Source organism: Crocuta crocuta, unplaced genomic scaffold (assembly GCF_008692635.1).
Source record: "Crocuta crocuta isolate KB4526 unplaced genomic scaffold, BGI_CrCroc_1.0 scaffold1631, whole genome shotgun sequence".
Classification (NCBI taxonomy): Eukaryota; Metazoa; Chordata; class Mammalia; order Carnivora; family Hyaenidae; genus Crocuta; species Crocuta crocuta.
The window spans coordinates 40075-46165 of record NW_027532213.1 but is presented as its reverse complement, the minus strand read 5'-3'; the positions used below and the strand labels follow the sequence as shown (position 1 = coordinate 46165).

The 6091-nt window shown below is 42.7% G+C and overlaps 1 long non-coding RNA gene across 1 annotated transcript in view; it reads left to right on the top strand.

Moving 5' to 3' along the window:
* Window positions 1-2416: 2416 nt before the first annotated feature.
* LOC144242939 (uncharacterized) overlaps window positions 2417-6091 on the top strand; it is a 23850-nt gene continuing 20175 nt past the window's right edge. Inside the window, exons 1-3 of the long non-coding RNA XR_013338501.1 lie at window positions 2417-2627; window positions 3772-3841; window positions 4759-4793. This is a non-coding gene — a long non-coding RNA (uncharacterized LOC144242939). The remainder of the gene's footprint in view (window positions 2628-3771; window positions 3842-4758; window positions 4794-6091) is intronic.

The following is a 6091-nucleotide window of genomic DNA, read 5'->3' as shown; positions in this document are numbered from 1 at the left end:
GCTCACATTTCTCGTCGTCATTTGGGAGGTCTTAATTCAGGAAGCATGTACCACTGACACCACAACAAGCATTTTCAGGGGGTTGTACCTAGATTGACTGACTTACTCTTCATTTTTGACTTCATGATGACTCCAGTTATTAGATACAGAAAACTCTCTCCTCACGTGAAAGCATTCTCTATGCAGAGCAATGTAATATTAGCAGGCCTTTGCCTACCAATGGACCTACAATGAAATAATCCTTGGAGAAAATAGAGCACCATGTGTATTATGTCAGTTTTCTACCTCATTCATAACCCATTAGATTGTTTCCTTCTAGATACTCAGAAGAGTCTACATCGAGAGAGTTCTGTCACATGTATTCTATTCCTTGAAGGTTACCTACTGCATCTTAAATAGGCTATACTCTCCATTGATGTGATAATATTCATTTGTTCCCTGTTTTGTGTGGCTGCTCACCTCCACACCTGGGGTGAGCTTTCATGGCCATATGGTGAGGATGGTGGTAATTATTGGATGGATGGATGAATGAAGAGTCAGAACACATATTTAATTCTATAGTTTTGCTTATTTTTTTTTCTGACATCATTCATGTAGCAAATGGCAACCGGGTGGCTCGATCTTTTGAATGTCCAAATCTTGATTTCACTCAGATCATTTTCCCAGGGCCCGTGGACTGTGCCTCACATCGACCTCCGTGCTAGCATGGAGCATGCTCCCTATCTCTGTCTCTAACTCACACCCTCTCCCCATCTTAAGCGCTCTAAATAAATTAATAAATGAGTACACACTGAATAATGAAATTAATAAACACGTTAAGAAATACACGAAGACAAAAGAAGCACTGATTATATTTTTACTGAACACTTGCCTGAGAATATATTCCTTCTAACTTTATTAATTGCTCCATGAATATGTATCACACCAGTGATGATATTCAAGGAATTCAGAAGAGTTCACTCTTGTACAGATTGTGCATACAGTGTAAAGACATGTAATATAGGACGATGATAAGGTATGACTTATATGTAAGTTATGTGCTGAGAGAGGACTATAACTTTCTAAAATTACATTCCTGTTGACACGCATTTTCTCTCTAGAATAAACGTGAAAATTTTTGTTTAAATGTGTCCTTTTTCATATTTTTTTATTTTTATTTTTTACAAATAGTTCATTGTCAACTTGGTTTCCATATAACATCCAGTGCTCATCTCTACAAGTGCCCTCCCCTAAACATGTCTCCCCCCCACACACCCATCAATCCTCAGTTTGTTCTCAGTATTCAAGAGTCTTTCATGGTTTGCCTCTCTCCCTCTCCCCCACTATTCCCCCCCTTCTTCTCCTCCAGAAGGAACTTAACGGAGGACCAAGGGGTAAATGTGTCCTTTTTTATGAGGAATAGCAGAAATGGGATATGCTGGGATTTCTACTCAAGAAAGGAATCTCTTTTTATTTTTCACATGTTCCATTTATTTGTCTCCAAACTGAAATTTTCACTGTTAACTCCATTAGAGGCAGGACATTTTCTTTCTGTTATCCCTTGTTCTCACACACAGAGAAGAATATGGTGTGGGACTAGGAATCAAGTTTTGAACTAAAACATACTGTTTTAAATGGCACACTTTCCCGTGAGGACACACACTAGGCCAGACAGGAGCAGGATGGGCCCACAGAACGTAGAGATGCCTTGCCTCTCAGAGTTGTCTCAAGACCCATCGCCATGGTGACTTCATGATGCACCTTGGGTTCCGTCCCAACTGCCACTGTGTGAGTGAGCTGAGGTGTTGCAGTTCGGTCACTGGCAAGAAGTTTCCCACGATGGGAAACCTGAATTGTTGTTCTTTGGGTATGTTCCTCTTGGTTTTCTGAATTCTGTTCATTCAAATATGCTTTTGTTTACTGACTTTTTGATTTCCTCTCCACCTAATTTGTACACCGAGTCCTAGGAATGTAGTATCTTGGATTGATCTAATACTTAATTTGTACTTTTGAGTTTTCATTGGAGCTGGCTTTCTTAAAGATCTTTAAGATACAGAATTCTGTGCTATTTTTGAATGCCCATTATGTACACAGTCTTACTGAGAACACACAGCGAACACACCCACATATCCTTATTGGATATTGGTCAACCCTGGCCATCACGTGTGGTGACTGTGCTTTACTACATTTCTATCGATGTCTCTGCTAAATAACACTACTTGCCCACACACAACACCTGGCTGTGGGCGGTGATCAGTGCCAAGGAAAGCTCAACATCTTCCTAAGTCCATTCTTGGGGCATGAAATTTGTCGGGCAGCTGGTGAGTAGTGAGATTGGAAGGTTGAGCTATGAGTAGTGTATGATGAGAGGTTTTATAGTCTTCTGCCAGCAAGAGGCCAACTTTACTTTCTATTTCCCTTCATTTCCCAGAAAATTGCTGTGTCCAAGACGCAGAAGATGGGCCACCCGTGACAACAACCTCTACAAAGAAAAGAGTCCGCATCTCTTTCCAGCCTCAGGGTGTACCCTGTTCCTGAAACAGAGGAAGATACCGTGGAAATTCACTCAATAAGCTGATTAAGAATAACTTTTCCATTCATTGTTCTATACTACCAGAACAGCATAAAACGTTGAGGCCCTTTTTTCGGTAATTTCATAACCATAAATTGAAATTCATTAAGTCAATCATACTACAATTACTGTAGAACTTAAGAAGCATTTCTGTATCAACACAGGATCCATATTGATTAGATTACAAGTGTCTATTGCTTGAATGTATGCCCATTAGCTAACTTCTGAACAGAGATCAGTATCGATCTCCCCGTAATACAGTGGTTCCAGATTTTTAGATATTAGTAGACATGCTGGAAAACAGGTTTCGCTTAAGATAATATTTGAACAGATAATACAGCAAGTTCCAGTATACCCCCACTCCCCTTACCCCCATTTATATCATCTTACATGGGGGTGTTAAATATGTCACCATTTAGTGAAAGAACATCGATACTTCTTATGAAGTCAAGGCCACAGTTTCCGTTGAAAGACATTTTATGCACTTTAGGATTTTATGTGATTGACCAATGCAGAATTTCAAGTATCCCCATGACAGAAAGAGACAGAAATTGTACACCCACTGTTCATAACAGCAGTCTTCACAGTAGCTCTAGAGAAACCACCTGAAAGTCCATGAAGGGTGAAAGTATGAATAAAATGCGATCCATGCACACAAAGGACAACTATTGAGACATTCGAGGCTGCTTTTCGTCAAGCACAAATTCCAAAGTAGACATGATGGACACAGAATCCTAGCAAATCCATGGTGGGGACCCTATGGAAAGAACAGATTTTCCAAGATACAGACAGTGATAGCCTGGCTGAACTTCAAGCAATCAAGAGAGGTTATGAGACCCCATCTTGACACACAAGGCACTTCAGGGTTTCCACGAGTTGTAGTGACTCTCTTGACTTCATGAGGATCATGTTTGCAAAAAGACAAAAAACCCTCTTACCTATATCATTCCTGCTCCTCTGTTGTGCCATCCATTGATCCCCAAGAGGATGCCCAGCAGCAGCACAGTCCGTCATTACTCTTCACCCATATGCACACGCTCACCTCATGTTCACATCAATAGAAACTCTGACTAGTTCCCGAGCTGCCCCACCAGTGATATTCATTCACCACCTATCTCCATAGTGTTGTGTCCATGACTCCTGTTGAGCAAAGCAAAGCTCCTGGAATAATTCCTGAGCTGTCCCACTGGTAACCTGAAACTATCTGTGTATCTGCTTAGATACCGCCTCGGAGTTCACGGAAGTTGTTCGTTTTATGCTGGAGACGGAGACACGACATCGACCACAAAGGTATGCTTGCCTTTCTTTCTGTAATGAAGATTGCTGTATTTCACTTTAAATAGAATTAAGGTATAAAGCTTATGTGCACGCCTGCTGGTCTATACAACTTCCTTAATAGGAGCATATCCACAGACTGTGACTAATGGATACCAGATTGCAAATGTGTTTTACAAAGAGCAGGATCAGTTAGCATCTGCAGGATACTGAGCAGTTCATGAGCAGACAATTTTTGTCCTTGCATATCGTTTTTCCAAAGCAACTTGGGTTGTTCATGGGTGGCCCAGTCGATTAAGCATCCAACTTTGGCTCAAGTCATGATCTCATGGTGCATGAGGTAGAGCTCTGCATAGGGTTCTGTGCTGACAGGTGAGAGCCTAGAGCCTGCTTCGGATTCTTTGTCTCCCTCTCTCTCTTACCTCCCCTGACTGTACCCTATGAGTGTGTCTCCTTCTAAAACATAAATAATCGTTAAACTATTTGTTTGTTTTCTATGTTTGTTTTTTTTTATTTCTGAGAGTGAGAGAGAGAGAGAAACAGTATGAGCAGGAAAGGGTCAGAGAGAGAGGGAGACACAGAATCCTAAACTGGCTCCAGGCTCTGAGCTAGCGGTCAGCTCAGAGCCCAACACGGGGCTCGAACACATGACCGTGAGATCATGACCTGAGCTGAGTCTGACGTTTAACTGACTGAGCCACCCAGCTGTCCCAAATGTTAAACAATTTAAAAGGGACTTGGGATGTACCCTCTGTAGGAATATTTGATGCTTTCGTCTAGGACTTGGTTGGCCCTGCTCTTGCTTTGGGGTTTGTTGGCCTCTATCGGTCTTTCCCATCTAATTTGAACCTGTCACCAAGATGACAAAAGAGCTGTGCCAACAAAACACAGCATCATCTGATCCTCATAGTGTTTCTTTTCTGACATTGCAGAATTGAGTAAAGCACCCTCCTGGAACGTGAAAGCGGTATGTACTCTGGAGTCGCTCTGTTAGTAAGGAGAAATCTGGAAGATGAGAAAGGCGGGACTTTCTTGCAGGCTTACTGTGCAGAGCCACCCTGATTCCAGCTGCTTCAGGCATGAGAATAAGGACATTGCATTCCCAAGGGGTTCTCCAGGAAAAGACCTATGATCACATGGTAGCGCCCCAGAAGCAGCAGTACTGCCATCAGGTGGTGTAGGTGTGTGTTCAGGGAGGTATGTGTGTCTACATGTGAATCCATGTGATGTAGCTCTCAGTGCTCATGTGTGTGTGTGTGCACACCCACGCGTGTGTTTGGTGTGCGGTGTGTTTCCCTGGATGTATATAGACTTCCCTAAGCATTACTCTTAATGGTGTCACACTATCAATACAAAATCCCATCACCATTACATCATGAGGGTTTATGCATATTAAAGTAAATCAAATAGTACAATGTAAATGTGTTCATTATATGCCCAACACATGTGCGTATACCAGGAAAACAAATCTCACATCGTACAGTATCTGTCACAGAGGCAGTGACAACAGGACCTCACCTCCTGGTAGATCTCGTGGCACAATTGGTCATGGTATGTCACTCTTGCCACTTTTCTCACACACAGCCCTCTTCATCTGAGGCTGTGCAATGAGTCTTCCCAACGTCACTCTAGTCACAGAAGCTCGGGCAGAGCTTCTTACTTCTGCAGGAGGCTTCGTGTGGAGCCACGTGCCAATCCCGATCTGGTGGGAATTGGCGAAATCAGGAACTGCTAGGACTAGGCAGGGAGACTAACTCCTTCTTTCTCCATCTTCTTAGAATGGGATCTGACATTTCTCTGTAGGTACTGCTGCTGAGAATCAACCTGTCTTTTTCAGATGGAAAATATAGCACCTTCCACTGACCCTCGCTGCAGTTCTGTGTGCTGGGCAAAAAGTGGAATTCAAAGAGGCCCTCAAGGTCTTTATCAGAGACTGAGCGTCAGTGTGAACACTTGGCTCTCTTCCAAGGAGCATCGTAGGTGATGTCATGTACTGCAAGGTGTGGAATTAGTATTCAACGGTGTGAAGGGAGAATCCCCACTCACATTCCTGTCCATCTGCCAGTACAAAGAGGGGCTGAATGAAGTGTGAAGGCTTTTGCAGGCAAACCACTGGTGGTAGTTCTCTTAAGACAATATGAACATTAACAGAGCCAAATTATTATTATTTTTTTACAAATAGTTTATTGTCAAACTAGTTTCCACATAGCACTCAGTGCTCATCCCCACAAGTGTCCTCCTCCATGCCCATCCCCTCCCCCCCCC